At 35.9% G+C, this 16,946-nt stretch overlaps 1 protein-coding gene across 2 annotated transcripts in view; it reads right to left on the reverse strand.

Moving 5' to 3' along the window:
• Positions 1 to 10,993, reverse strand: part of LOC124365078 (cholinesterase 2-like) — a 35,873-nt gene extending 24,880 nt beyond the window's left edge. The window contains exon 1 of one of the 2 annotated variants that reach the window (XM_046821007.1): positions 10,915 to 10,993. The gene's annotated coding sequence lies outside the window, so the exon portion shown is untranslated. Of the gene's footprint in view, positions 1 to 8,495; positions 8,658 to 10,914 lie in introns of those variants that run through there. The other variant, XM_046821008.1, reaches the window with a different exon arrangement.
• Between the last annotated feature and the right edge of the window lie 5,953 nt (positions 10,994 to 16,946).

Below are 16,946 nucleotides of genomic sequence, written 5' to 3' on the forward strand. Positions count from 1 at the left end.
GGTAATAATAAAAAGATAAGGTTTAAAATACTCAAATAGCCAATACAATGTTTTACATTTTGAGTTGTCCGTAGATGTCAGCCTACCTGGCGAAAGGCCTCACAAATTTTAAACATTGTATTGGTTATTTGAGTAGCCTATTTAAAATCTTATCTTTAGAAAAAACTGTTATCCCAAAGTGTGTAGCTTATTCCAAAGCTATGAGATAAAGTACGTGACAAACCACCTATAATAGCTCGAAAACTAACATATTTTGTTTCTTTTAGTTGAAAATACTATTGTTGGCCTACAAAGAATTTGTTTTGTTACAGAACACAATATCGCAGTTGTTGCTGATGCCAAAACAAGAAAACGTAAAAGGAATATTAACAAAAAAAACAGAGCGGAAAATGAAACGTGCTTATGGGAAGGAGTATTTCACAGCAAAAGGCAAAAAGGTGGCGCAAAAAATATTCGTAAATGAACCATGTCAGCCTTCTTGCAGAAATAAATGCAATGAATTGGTAGCCGAAGAAGAAAGGAAGATTTTATTCCAGAAGTTTTACGATAATGGCCAGTTTTCAAGCACAAAATGCTTATATTTGTGGACTTTGCCAGCAGTCAACACCGATTACTCATCGAATAAGAGATGGCTCTAGAGGAATAAAAAATCGAACAGTAAGGTACCACTTACAATTACCTACCAAAAAACCGTTAAAGTGTGCAAGCAGTATTTTTAGGTACATTTCAAATCTCAAACGGAAGAGCTTCTAGAGCCCTCAAAAAAGGTTACAGATGGAAAAGAGCCGGGTAGCGATTTAAGGGGGAAGCAGGTTTCTGTTAACAAAACCGATGAAGGTAGACTGAAAATACTCAGAGATCATATTTCTTCATTTCCCTCGTATGAATCACATTATACAAGAAGTCACAATCCGAACCGCAAGTATTTACCAGAATCTCTTAACATTAGAGAGATGTACAATCTGTACAAGAATCATTGCTATACTTTGAACACCACAACCTCTATCAGAGTCAATGTACAGAAAAGTGTTCAATTTTTGAATTCAATTTGCACTTTCATCAGCCTCACAAGGATACGTGTGTGAAATGTGACACGTTCAAAATGAAACTAGCCATAGCTGAAGATGAAGAAGAAAAGAGAAATATTGAACGTATGAAGGAAATACATTTGAGAAAAGCAGACCTTGCAAGGGAGAGAAACTAGACGCAGCGAAAGAAGAATACAAGAACAATTCCAACGTTTATTCATTTACGTTTTGATCTTCAGAAGGCGTTAGCTTTTCCAAATTTGACATGTTCAATTGCATACTACAAAAGAAACATGTATGTGTACAATCTGGGCTGTCATCAGCTAGCAGATAGTTCAGCTTTCATGTATGTTTGGAATGAAGTTGAAGGTTCCCCAAGGATCTCGAGGTTGCTTCTTGTATTACAGAGCACTTAAGTCACAATGTTTCCAATGATTGTTAGTCATGTAATAATGTTCAGCGATAGCTGTGGCGGGCAAAAACCGCAACATCAAGCTTGCTCTCACCATGATGCAGTTTATTCAACAAGAGAATTGTAAAATTCAGACAGTAGATCATAAATTTATGGTCAGCGGACACTCATTTCTGCCTAATGACGCAGATTTTGGCATTATAGAAAAGTATTCTAAAGGAAAAAAAACAATGTACTCTCCTCGTGATTGGTACGATACCATAACAAAGTCAAAGAAGAAGAAGCCCTTTGTGGTTAAAATCATTAACCGAGAAGACTTTAATTCCACTCAGGCGCTCGAAAGATCAATTACTAGAAGAAAAACCAATGTAGATAAACACAAAAAGTATCTTGGTTTAGTATCCAATGGTTGAAGTATGTTAGGGGACCAACCCTTCAAGATCTTTTACAAGGAGACACTGAATGATGACATTCTCCCTTTGATTGTCTTGACATCACCCCAGCAAAAAAAAGGAAGGCGAATGGTATCCCTCGCAAGTAATCACAACTGAAGCTCTGTACTCGTCACCTCGTCCGGTTACAGCAGCGAAGAAGAAGGACATGATGGATCTCCTAGCCTTCATTCCTCCCATCCACCATAGTTTCTACACAGACCTGACAGTTGGAAATCAGCCTGAAGGAATTGACGACACCCCCATCATCGATCGTTGCAGTGAATCAGAATCCGATGATGAAAAGGACTAAAGGATAGGCTAACTTATCATTGTTCAATGTTTTTGTAGCTAACTAATGGCAAAAATAAATGAGTTCTTTCAGTTTCTTACATTGTAAAACAATTATTTACCCGAAATATGTTTTGGAAAAGTGGTACAAGTCAATTTTGAAAAAAGCTGCAAATTGTTACTAGTCGATTGCATTCATTAAGTACATATTTTGATATATGAAATGATAAATCAGGATATGAGTAACCAATTTTTGTCATAGAGTAAAAAGCTATTATGATGAATAGATTTATAGTACTCCTTTTAGTAAACCCTTCAGAATCTCAAAACTATAAAAAAGTGACTTGTACCACTTTTCCTCTCACTGGCTCATATTACAGTTGGGATTAGTTCTGCCTGTAGCTGGGATGTTATGTTAGTCCCAATCATAGCCACCAGGTGTCTCGCTCTCCTTAATTCCGCAATTTGACACTAGGATACATTACATTACATATACACCCTATTCATTAGGTCAAAACAACAAAATGTTTATTTCAAAACTACCTAAATATTTTATATTGTTTAAAAATTAGTAAATTTTTCTAATATATTAAATTGTAATTTTTTGCAATTATAATTTAGCCAAAAGTAAATCTCATTATGTGAAATTTATCACAGTAAGACAAAACCGTCAAAATCGGTGCCTGTTCGATTTCGTTTGCGGCCTTACTACTCGACTTAATTCCTTGTAATACACCTTGATTGAGGATTGGCATGGGATAGTCATATAGACAACGTTTGTTCAAAATTGTCCTCAGGCAGTTATGTTTTGAGGCAGCTATCCAAATATTGCCAAACTCAGGTACTAATTACGGCGTGTTATGGATTGATATACCTCCGCCTGTCATGCGGAGTGGTCTTGTGGGGAGGTTGTGCAAACTCCAGAAAAAAGCCGCTCGGACAATTGCAAAACTACAATGAAGAGGGTCGTGCAGACCAGCAGGAATATGAAACTGTTGACAATTGCCCTGCCTCTACATTCTAGAGACGTCTTTATTTTTCAGATCAAAATGCGATCACATTAGAGGTAGTGGCATACACTCTTATGAGACTACAGGCAGGGACAACTACCGAACTGGGAGACACAGGACGGTAGTACATGAGCGTTTGCCTTCTCAGATAGGAACTCAGTTTGTCAACAAACCGCCAAATTTGATTAAAAGTGTCGCAATGCCTAAGGCATTTAAAACTCGTCTGAAAAACCCCATTGATCTCAGAAGCTTTTTACAGTACAGACGAGTTCATGGCACATGTTTGGGTGACCACATAATTGGCTGACTGACGTTGGTGCTACAATGGGAAATTATTCGAATGCATGAGCACTAGGATGGAAGGAACAAATTGTATGTATGAAAGTAACCTAGATGTCATGTATGAATCCAAAATTTTAGCCTATTTTCTTTCTTGACAATTGCTATAGCGTTTATATGTTCAAAAGCAATAAATTATTATTATATTTTTTTATTCCTAAAATTAGTGTGAACAAAACATTTTCTAGCGTGTAAAATAAAACATTGACAAATACGAACTTCAAGTCAGATATTATTTAAATGACCACGATGTTTCTTTACTTTGGTTGTAGACACAGTATTTGTGAACATTTTATTAAAATATGTTATGGAATAAATTAAATGGGTTATTCCATAACTTCCGATTTATGAGAAGTTCACTAAATATGGGGTTGAAAGTTTGTTATTTTATTTGTATACACATTTCAAGCATAGAACCCATTTTGATAAACATATATTGTTTATATCTCTTACACAATATTGGTTGAAAAAACACAGAAAAGTGTAACCCTAACATTATCTGTCTTCATTAATACACTACTAGAGCCGACAAAGAGGGCGATGAGAACTATGTTAAGACTATTACAAATTAGACGTTCTAAATGATGACCGGTAAGCGTTGATAGTTAGGTAAGCGTTGACCTATTACTCGCTTTCTCTCTCGCCCGAGGCGCTGGAAGTGTGGAAGCGATAGTGGCTGCATTACGTATATTTGTCAACCCTTACGAAACACAAACAGACTTGTCATTCCGAAAAATTGCAAAATTGGAATCTTGTGGTATACTTTATGTCAGGTATTGTATTTGTTTAAAGTATTTAAGTAAGTATTAAAACAAATAAAAACAACACTTAAATATGATACATTGTTTGGCAATGAGTATACATTCAGTTTAACGCAAGTTAAAATATACCTTGAATATTTGTATGAAGGTTTCAACCCACGAAAGCCCCCTCCCCTGGATACGCGTATGCTCCGCATCACAAATAAATTCCCATTGAATTTATTTTGGTAAGTCAGTAATACTGACAGTGGTGTTATATCTATCCATTATATATCTTGTAACTTGGTTTGGGGATTTGGCAACTAGCTGTAATATTAAATGTATTTAGTTTCGTTCAATCATACCCATTGGTATATATATATATATATATATATATATATATATATATATATATATATATATATATCCCTAAATGGACAGTTAGAAATCCCATTGGGACATATATATTCCCAAACGGATTATTACAAATTCTATTTGGGATATAACAATAACAAGTTATTATTATTTTCAAAAAGGGAGACTGGAAAGAGTAAGAGATTTAAGATCTTTGTCCTACGCTCATAAGTTTTTTTTTGAATATGTACGTCACGGTTGTTTTAAGCCCAAAGATGAAATTTAGTGATTATATGCACTACAATCTTATATTTGTGTATTTCATGTCCTGCCATTTTTATCTGTCGTCTTACAGGAGCCAAAATGATTTGTTATTATGGGATATTATTGGATCCACACTGGTACGCTTAGCCAATAATAAAAGCCAGAAACATAATTTGGGCACTATTTTCTCTTGAAATATCTCTTACTACCCAGTTTTGAGTTTATATACTATCTTAAAAATATACGTCTACTAGTAACATTTTTATTAGGTTTTTTTAGTAACCTATATTAACAATGTTTTTATTGTATGTTTAAACTATTATGTGATTCCTACATATAATGATTTCATTGACGAGCTTAATATGTTCCCTTGTATTCATATACAGCACTGTTATTACATCAATAGAGTATTCAAATATTTACAAGACTATGAATAGGTTATAGCAAGACTAGAAGTGGCGGTTTAATAAGTTATGTAAAAAATAAAGCTGTGGCTATATGGTCGGCTACCGTCTGTAGATTAGACAGACGGGCGATGAGTGGTGCCGTCTGATGAAAGGGCAGCTGTAACTGTCACCTTTACACCACTGCCTTATAAATATAAAAAACACAATTTGTAGACTATTTTATTAATTGCATATTATGCATTGGTAATGTATTGAACGGTAATGTAATAAAAGTGTACGCTTAAATAAATTAAAAAGAAGAAATATACGACTAAAAATAATTAACCATGTACCAGAATCTACACTTCGTAGTTTATTAAGATATAGTTTTTTTTCTTTCAATTTTACTGGAATGTTTCAATTAATAGTCATTAAGAGAAATCATAATTAATTATAAATAATTTTTGTCATATCAAATATGTATGTCATTTAATAGCATAACATAACTGGAACATTTGTTTCATTTATACTAATAACACTCAAATGGTTATGATTTCATTGTATATTGTATGTAAGTGGTGAGAGGGAAATTTGTCTCTCGTCTTGAAATATTTGAAAATCAATTCTTCCATTTACCGATTTAAAATAGTTTTATTATTAATCACTTATGTATTATCGGACTTTAGCAGGACTCTAAGTTCTTATAGAAGGAATATTGGTACAGTTTAAAGTATATAGCATATCTCGAATCACTTATTCTTAATTGAATATGGTCCGTATTTTCTTTATTATTGATAAAATTTTTCAACTGGTCAAGAGAACTAAACTTTCTACAACCCGCCATTTTAATAACAATGCACAGTGCTAGAGCTACTTCTAAACCTTTGGCGTCACAGTCTGTGACGTCATAGTCTTTCCCGTTCTTTGAAACCAAGACCGGTAACCGGGCATATAGCCACTCCGAAAAAATAAAGATTTGATTTACTTTTTAGCAGTTGTGACTTTCAATTTGTTTAGCTTCGAGAAACGCATATTATTTCTGGCATATGAAAACTAATAGAGATTATCTTAAGTACTTGAGGTGTGAGGCTCAATCTTGATTTGTGCTCTTTGACTTAGCATGTAAAAGATACTCACCCAGAGCACGAAATTATTATGCATTATTTCAACTTACTATAAGATCTGATTGACATATTATAGTCTACTCTTTGAATCAAGACATAATGATAATCCCAGATATTCAACAGATAGGATCACGCAATACCAAAGTAAAAGTTTTAATTAAACGTTTAGTTGTCATAATTAAACTATTTTCTGGTCTATTGATGTTGAGGGGTCTACGTTATAATTAACTATACAAAAATAACTGTCAAGATTATTGAAGGATTTTCCGTCGCCAATTAATAACAATCAAAGCATATAAATTGATTACGTTTGGACAACATTTATTATCTACTGTTCAAGTATGTTTTTAGTTATTTTTCAGTTATTTGTATCTTTGTTTTTTACAGCAATCACTTTACAAAGCAAAATTATTAAAATAAAGTTAGCAACAAAAATACACGACAATTTATATGGATCATATCGGGTTTACGACTGTGTACCGCTTCAGTGTCGAACGACTCTTGTACCATAGCCTGGCCAGCATCAGAGGACGAAACAGAGTTGCAATACGGCATCTTGATGTCTAATAAGATCATCATATGCATTCTGAACGGCAAACGTATACGAGTATTATTAATTACGAGTACCAGTTTTATAAAGTGGTATCTATTGTGGCACTTTACATCTAAATTCTGTTTCGTTATTGTTCAACCTCGTTAATCCAGATTTAAATTATCCAGATCGGTTTTATAGGGTGCAGCGATTATGATGTTTTAAAGTATAATCAATTTTTGTTGAATCTTCAGGGAAATTTCTTTTCCGATAACACACGTTCCGCGTTCAACACAATGCGTACAATATACTGAATTAACAATATTTTTGTTGGTCAACGAGAGGTTTATAATTATGAATTTGAAAGATGTAAATTATTAGGTTCAGACAGACAATAGCATCGTTAATGATGTACATAGAAATTGCATCAGCTGATCGATGTTCAAGGGTAACAGTGGACAGAATTGAAACGTATTCTGACAATAAATGATCGGAAGATACCATCACTCATTCTGATAACACAGACCGGCTGGTGGTTTTTCGAGCCACAATCTGACACTTCGTTAGTGAAAAATGGCAATGAAACGTCTGCTTGATCACACTTCCCAGAATCAGTGTACCGAGGTTAACCAAAAGAGAGAGACTGAGTTTTTTACGGAAATGAAAACAGTATTCCTTATTATTTGTCGTTTTGTTGGTTTCCCCTATAATCAATCTAAAACGAAATATTAAATTAGGTATCTTTACTGTTATATTAGTAACATGTAAACTTCACCCAGCAGGGATCACTTCTGGCTGGTTTATATCTACCAGTTGAACCCACCACTGGGCACAGCAAAAACCGATGTGCCACTTCAATTTGGGCAACCTTATGGATGTCCAGTAGCGGCACATCACTAACCGCAAATGTTGAGATTCTGGGATTCATGGGCAATTCGATAGGTCTAGCCTACTGTGGAGGATGGCTGTTGGAGTTGGTGGGGTTTGTTCCCTTACGTCAGAGGGTCTTGTTAACCTCAACAAGGGTGTGCCACCCCTGCCTACTTTGACTGGAGAGGCTGGTTCACAGCTGGCCTCCCTTCTTCCGGGATGACTTTGAGATTTAGTGCCCTAATTCTTCCTCATGGATCTCGATAGGAGGCGGCCCCTACTCCCTAACCTTACCCATCCTGAATATCCTATCACTCCGGAAGCAGCGCAAAGGTCCTTACAGGACTAAGTGCAATTTATAAGCTTCTTGTCCTAAGAAAAAAAAAAAAAAAAAAAAAAAAAAAAAATGTAAACTTAATTATAATGCGTAATCTGTTTTGTGTTTACTATATTTCCGATTTATTTGAATTTTCATTTATCCGGATTATTGTGATCTCAATTAATCCAGATAAACGAGGTTGTGCTGTACGCATCTCATTGGAAGCCAACGACTTGCTTCTGTCCCAACTCGACTTTGAAGACCACTTTGAGGTAACACCGCTACCCAGCAGACATCTAAGATTAAATTCACATGAGCGTAGAAGCGACTTCCCTGACTTCTTACGTTTTTCTGTTTGGAGAAGAGACAAGATATTAAGAACCGGTTGAACTTACCGAATATGCTCTAGCGCCGCTCGCTTCACCCACTCTAGAAAATCGTTTAAAATCCCACTTTTATTATGCAAACAAGAAAAAAACTACTGAGTTAACTTGCTAATTCTCAATCACAAACCGCCATATAAAGACATAGCGATGAAAACACGACTAAACAGAATCGACGATGCATACGCCACGACAGTGACAGAGGGTTAATATCAGTGGCCCTCACGATAATCTTGTGACCTTTCACTGCCTTCAAAATCTGTCGAACACTGCTAACAGAAACTTGTCATGAACCCTAGAAATCCACTTACAATGGGCGCTTCCAATACTTCGCACATTGTGTTGGCCATAAAACTACAGAAATATTAATGCAGAACTCTTACAATGCGGTATTAAGAACATGTTATTATTAATTGCTAATTTCCAGGATTGTATGTTATGTACGCTCGTAAGTATACAATACGTGTTAGACATTAAACTGCACGATGAGCTTAACAAATCCGAGCTGATAGTGTCTTGGCCATTCAGAGAAACATTGCAAGATATTACTTCAAGATATGGATGTCGCCACACAGTTTATCGTTATGTTATGAATGCGCTAACACTTCCCCACCTACAGTCATAGGATTAAAAATACAAGTAGTGAAGGCCTTTTAAAAACAAGTGTCTTTAGTCTAACTTCATTCATAATGATTGGCCTACAACCAAAGTTTAAATTCGTAAATGAAATACATCCTTACTGTACTTTAATTACAGTCATGACTGTAGTGGCGGCCATCTTAATTTTAACCTAATAAGAAAATTGGCTAAACTTCGTGCGCTTTCACAACCTTATTTTTATACTCATATAATTACGATTTTGCGATTTTATTTAAATTTTGTCGATAATTTTATATTATATAAAATATTAAAAAGATATAGACTTTAGAGGAAAAACTACAAACTTTCGGATACATGTTAATAAGATCTTCTACATGAGATATCGTCCATAACGTTATGATCAAATAAGGGCGTGAAAAGGCATAAGATTTAACATTATTCTTATGAAGAAAAACTCAAGGTCATTTCACTACAGCCGGCTCTTAAGAATCCGACAGGACCTTACTGAAATCGTGCGTCCGTCCGTCTCTGCGATAACTCTCGACAGAAAGGTCCTAGAGGCTTGAAAGGCAGCTCACAGTCCACACTCGATTTAAGGAATACAGCTATTGATTTTGGGATCAAAAGGTCAAAAGACAGTATGTCGATAACTCTTGATAGAATGGTCTCCAGGTTTTTGAGACAAGAACCTCAATTAGGTTTGAGGTTAAAGGGTAGACCGTCTGTCTGTCTGTACCGTAACTCTTGATCGTTTGATAGAAAGGCCTCAGAGACTTGTAACGTGGTACGTATAGGATCATCCTGGTCCAAGGAAGAACATTATTGATCACAGGGTTGAAATGGTAAGTGCATGTCCGAAGGTCTGTCAGTCAGTATGTGCAATAACTCTTAGTTCTGACCGTAGGCTGCGTGGTACTGTGGATTCTTTCGACACGTCCTTATACAAATCTATTAAATTTGTAATACAATATCATCTTCATTCTGAAAATTCGCTTCTATTACAACACTGTATAGACTTTATAATATGACGTCATTTGTTCTGAATTTATTAATCATTGAGAAGCCAAGGTTCTTTCAAACAAAGGATATGCCAAAACTGTAATGTTAATACAAATCTGGCTTCTAATATACGACTGACACATTTCTATCAATGCGATAGGAACCGGCCACAACATTGAATCTAAGATTACTGCATTTGTATTTTTGAAATTGTATGATCAATTTATCGAGAACTATGTTCGATATTTCCTTCGCTAAAACTCGAGGCTATCAACTGAGGCGCTAGCCTGTTAGAATTGAATTAAAAAATAACTATTCAATTATATAACGGTTGCCTTGGTATATATTAAATGATCTAGTCATGTAAAAATAGTACTGAATGTAAAACATTTAATTTATGTTATGAAATAATAGCTAATTTTATCCTAAGGACAACCGTGTGAAATGGTAGGCCCTACACAATATCAATGTAACACTTGTAGGCATACCCGGATAATATACTGAAATTATAAACATACTGTAACATTAAAATATCTAACATGAAATATGTCATTACTTGGGAAATAAATTGTTACTGTATATTCAATGAACTGGGTAGTACAATTTTTATTTGTTTTAAACAATATCTATTGTGGAGTAAACATTATTTTTAGTGTCATTTTTAGTTTAAAGGGTAAGTAAATTTTCTAATATTAAAAGTTTATATATTATTGTACTCAACAAACAATTCCTATAATTAATTTTACATACACATATTCATCATCCACAGTACTTAAAAATATTACAAGAATCATAATATTACAAAAATAGAAAATATAATACAAATACTAACCAATTGAGAAGAAGCCATATAGGCGATTAGACACTAAGAACAAAGAATGTCTCTGATGCCGTTGTTATCTTATCAATAAACTTGGGCAAGTTCAGTGAAGGCTCTAGATTTTAAATTAGTGGGGTTCTTAGCGGGCAGCCAACTTGTGTTGCACTGTTGAGGGATATAATACTACTGATGAAGTATAAATTGATGTATTGTAACTCATAGGGGGAAGAACAAGGATGTAGATGAATACAGTGATATGAAAATAAACTGTATTGTACAATATTTACAGAGCATTTCTGTTTACATTTCAGAAGTCAAGTTTACCAATGATCAAAAGTCAGTGGGTGGTTTCGGTTCTCCCCTTCGCCAAAATACATAATTATAAATGTTGAGCTTCCAGGGTTTTATAGGTCAAATATTTGTACTGTAGTTAACAACCATTCCCAAAATCCTTCTTTTTATGGCTACCCCCTTGTCAGCGAACACAGTGAACAAGGATGGCGTGTAAAGAAGCCACTAAATTTAACCACAATTTTCAATTTGTTTACATATATAGTTATGAAAATACAGAGAAATCTTCACTGTGGTAACATCACTCCTTACATTGACCTTTGCTGAAACCGCTGGTTAGCATAGCATAAGAAAATATACAGATACAAAAATGTAAAATGTTAATAAAAACTAATTTTTAACTGTACATTTGAGCAAATATGCAGTGCTTGGTTAGTACTGATTACTGATATAAAAGACAAAGTTACTATCTAACTTTTACTATATACTTAAAGTCAATTATCAAACCCATCTTAGGTCTTTCGACAGAAGTAGACTTTTCTGTCCTGCACACACACACACACACACACACACACACACACACACACACACACACACACACACACACACACACACACACACACACACACACACACACACACACACACACACACACACACACACACACACACACACACACACACACACAATATATATATATATATATATATATATATATATATATATATATATATATATATATAGTATATACAGGGTGTTCTGAAAAAAGGTGCCCATAAGTCAGGGCGTGATTCCTCACATCAAAATAAGAAAAAAAGGTCTAATTAACATAGGTCCGAAAATGCTTAGTTACCAAGTTATACAGGGTGAAAGATTTCGTCTGAATTTCAGTTCCCCTGCTGCAACGAAGCCCTACGGGTATTTGTTGGCTGTTAATTAAGATGTACAATTTAGCGTACTTTATGTAAAATGAACTGAAAAATTGAATAAAACCGTTTCCAGACCTGTAGCTACAGTAATTTTTAAGATATGTGACGAAATACGCGAAACTTGGTCCCGAAAAACAAGTTACATTTAGGTTTGAAGCAGATTTACTATGTTAAATGTACAATAAACACAAAATATTTTTTCACGGTACTTGTAGAAAATTTAATTTCGAAGAGAAAGATGTAAAATAAGTCTATAATAGACAAACGCAAACTTTTAAAAATAATCCTTAATTACATACAAAACGCATGAAAAATAGACAAAATCTGTTAAGCTCTCTACAAATGTAATATTGAAATTAAAACAGCTGTTTTATTAAAACAAATTAATGAGTTACTATTATTTTTTATCAAGTAAATATTTTTAACAATCATACATTATCATACATAAAAAAGTTATCTGAATTATCATTCAACAAAAAAGTTACACTTGTCCTAAAAAAACTAACCACGTCACAGTAGATGTTCAAAATGTTTCCCTTCATTCAAAATACAAGCATCCAGCCGTCTTCTCATAGACTGCCGAACTCTTTCGAAGATCCCAGGTGTCTCACGTATCCTTTGAATCCCGTTAACAATCCTTATTCACAACTCTTCTATGGTATCCACAGGCGAGTCGTAGACAAGCGTCTTTAAATGTCCCCATAAGAAAAAGTCTAGAGGATTGAGGTCAGGTGACCTTGCAGGCCATGCTACTGGGGCTCCTCGACCAATCCATCTGTTTGGATATGCTTCATTTAAAAATTCTCTTACTTGTAATGTGTAATGAGCTGGAGCTCCATCCTGCATGAACCACACGTTGTTGCGTGTGTATAGTGGCACATCTTCGAGTAACTCATTCAGATTAGTCGTCAAGAAATGTAAATAATTTTCACCATTGAGCGTATCAGGTAAAAAACTAATAAAAATTTTATCACCCAGAATAGCAGCCCATACGTTTATAGAAAACTGATATTGGTGACGGTTCTCTGAAATAGCACGTGGATTTTCAATTGCCCACATGTGAGTATTGTGGGTGTTAAGAATAGCCATTCTTGAAAATTTTGCTTCATCAGTAAAGATAATGTAATTTAAAAAATGTGGATTTCTGCACCTTTGGATAAGCCATTGGCATAGCTGAACACGAGGAAAGTAATCTCGAGGCAAAAGAGCCTGGACCCTTTGATAGTGATAAGAATGCAACTGCTGCTCGTGTAAAATCTTCCAGACAATTGAATTATTAACACCGAAATCCAAGGCTAGTTCTCTAGTACTTCTTCCAGGATGATTCTCTATTTCGTCCAACACGCCCTCCTCCAATTCAGCTGTACACGTTGTACGTGGCCGTCCTGATCTACCAACTTTTCCAGATTTAAAGGTTCCCGTCTCGCTTAGCCTTCTATGAATGGAAGAAAACATTTTATGAGTCGGTAACTGTCTATGAGGAAAATGTTCCTGATAGAGTCGTCTAGCCTGACGACTGTTGCAATGTGCAAGACCGTACATTAAATGCATGTCTGCCATTTCACCATTAGTGTACAAAATATTCATATTACCTGCCATGATGAATAAGATATTATTAGCTATCAAAAATTAACTTCAACGGCACTCGCACTAACTTGTATTAAAGTACAGATCAACACACGCACTTAATGAGCAATGGAAAAATAGCTGCTTGTAATGTTTATTTAAATTATTATAAACAATGTTACATTGTTAAAACATATGTTTTAAATAGAAATTATATTGTTTCTCAAATCAAATATTTTAATAAAACAGCTGTCAAGCTCTTGGCAGGGGAGAGGAAGGCGATTTATCAGAGACAAGGCGAGATCGGCAAGGACGCAGCAAGACCCGAAGAGCGTGCCCGAACCTTCCAGCAGTGGCAACACAGCTGGGAGCACGAAACCCGAGGACGATGGACTGCGCGACTCATCGAGCAGGTTCAACCATGGGTCGAAAGGCGGCATGGCGAGGTGGATTACTACCTCACGCAGTTCCTGACAGGTCACGGCTATTTCAAGTCGTACCTGAACCGGATGGGCAAGACCGATTCACCGGATTGCATCTACTGCCCGGGCGTTCCCGACGACGCGGAACACACCTTCTTCCGCTGTCCGCGTTGGGAAAGGCCCCGCCTGGAGGCCACAAGAAAACTCGGGGTTTTTTCGGTGGATACGGTCTGCGAAAAGATAATGGAGGATGAGGGGAACTGGGATTGTTTGTCACAGTTCGTCCGGGGCATCCTCCTGGAAAAGAGACCCGATCTGGACCGCGAAGTGGCCCAGATCCCTTGACCGAGCGGCTGGATAAGGAGCGAGCCCCACGGGCTTAAGCCAAATTTAGGCCTAGCCTGAAGTAATGTGATAAACAATCCCAGGTTAGAATCCTAAAGAGTAGAGGAGGTTTTTTAGTGGGTAAACCCGTTTTTAGGGGAGTCCCACACTACAGGCTGGCCACCTGTGTGCGTAATTGCATTTTTCCTGCCTCTCCCTCAAAAAAAAAAAAAAAAAAAAAAAAAAAAAAAAAAAAAAAAAAAAAAAAAAAAAACAGCTGTTTTAATTTTAATATTACATTTGTAGAGAGCTTAACAGATTTTGTCTATTTTTCATGCGTTTTGTATGTAATTAAGGATTATTTTTAAAAGTTTGCGTTTGTCTATTATAGACTTATTTTACATCTTTCTCTTCGAAATTAAATTTTCTACAAGTACCGTGAAAATATATTTTGTGTTTATTGTACATTTAACATAGTAAATCTGCTTCAAACCTAAATGTAACTTGTTTTTCGGGACCAAGTTTCGCGTATTTCGTCACATATCTTAAAAATTACTGTAGCTACAGGTCTGGAAACGGTTTTATTCAATTTTTCAGTTCATTTTACATAAAGTACGCTAAATTGTACATCTTAATTAACAGCCAACAAATACCCGTAGGGCTTCGTTGCAGCAGGGGAACTGAAATTCAGACGAAATCTTTCACCCTGTATAACTTGGTAACTAAGCATTTTCGGACCTATGTTAATTAGACCTTTTTTTCTTATTTTGATGTGAGGAATCACGCCATGACTTATGGGCACCTTTTTTCAGAACACCCTGTATATATACAGGGTGACCATTAAGTCTTAGGACGACTTTACAACTTTTAAACGACAAGAGATATCACAACCAAATTTGGTATACCGTTACTGGAATTTGTAAGCTACTTTTCTGTGTACATGGTGGTCGGATTTCACCTTTGGGGGACGGCCCGTCGGGGGTTATAAGAAAATCTTTAATGACAGCCTATGTTGAGTTGTACATCATTTTAAAGTTCTAGTTGAACTGAAAACAATGCCGCAAACCGGACTTCAAAAGGTTGATCCAGTAGGAAGAAATCGCTGTTCAAAGTTTAAAAAATGTTTAATATCATTATTACATAAGAAATAACTAATACTGTAACTGTTAGAAGTTAAGGGGAATACTTACTGAAAGTCTTTCAAAGTGGTGTTCAAAATTTCACCATCGGTCGTCTGGCAATGTGCTAACCGGTTATAATAGCCGGCTACTGCATTTTGTATGTATTCTCGTAGAAAAGCTTGAGCTTCATGTGATATCCTATGTCTGAGTTCGTTCAGATCTGTACGCTAAGTTCGATAAACTTTGTCCTTGATTTAGCCCCATAGGAAGTCAAGCGGAGTTAGGTCAGGGGAACGAGCCGGCCACTCAATCGCACCACGTCTTCCAATCCACCGGTGTGGGAATACTGCATCTAAGTATTGCCTTACCTGAACACCATAGTGTGGCGGTGCTCCCGTCTTGTTGGAAAAAACATGTTTGGAAGTCAGCGCCCAGAGTAGCTTGTAAAACAGGAACAATCTCATTTTGGAGTGTATTATGATACTGGTTGGCATTTAAATTTCCATCGAAGGAAAATGGTCCTATAATTGAATTATGTACGACAACTGCCCATACGTTTAATTTTTGGGGATGTTGTGTGTGACACTCACTCATCCAGTGTGGGTTAACATTATATCAATACCGGCAGTTATGCCTGTTAACATGGCCATTCAACATAAAAGTCGACTCATCTGAGAATACAATACCGTCTAAAAGTATTAGGTTTTGGTCAATTTTATTCATCATAATTTCACTGAATTCCATCCGGCGATGAAAATCATCTTCGCTTAGTTCCTGCAACAGAATAACACGGTATGCTTTGAAACCAGAGACTTCTTTAATAATTTGCGAACCGATTCACGACCTATTCCATGAGATTGTGCTACTGATCTAACTGATTCATTTGGATTTTCAATGAAAGACTGAAGAATGTCTAATGAGCCGTCTTCGTCTGTCACAGTACTTGGTCGTCCAGATCTGGCTTGATCCTTAACACTACCAGTGTCTACAAAGCGAGCAACTGTGTACTGTGCTGTGGATTTAGAAATAGGATCTCTATCAGGAAAAGTAGCATTGAATAAATGTGTTACTTCTGCAAACGGTCTTACATTATCACCCCAGCCGCACATCATTAAGAGTAATTCTTTCAAGCTCACTAAGCGACATCTCTTAAAACTTATAACTAACAGTAACAGGATATGGCTGCAAAAAGTACTGTGGCTTGAGTGGAACTGATAAGTGAACTGATACACAGATAACAACCATTACGGGGAAGTCCAGTGGATGGGATACGAACTCATACATAGGATATCACATGAAGCTCAAGCTATTCCACGAGAATACATACAAAATGCAGTAGCCGGCTATTATAACCGGTTAGCACATTGCCAGACGACCGATGGTGAACATTT

Source organism: Homalodisca vitripennis, chromosome 6, assembly GCF_021130785.1.
Source record: "Homalodisca vitripennis isolate AUS2020 chromosome 6, UT_GWSS_2.1, whole genome shotgun sequence".
NCBI classification, from domain to species: Eukaryota; Metazoa; Arthropoda; class Insecta; order Hemiptera; family Cicadellidae; genus Homalodisca; species Homalodisca vitripennis.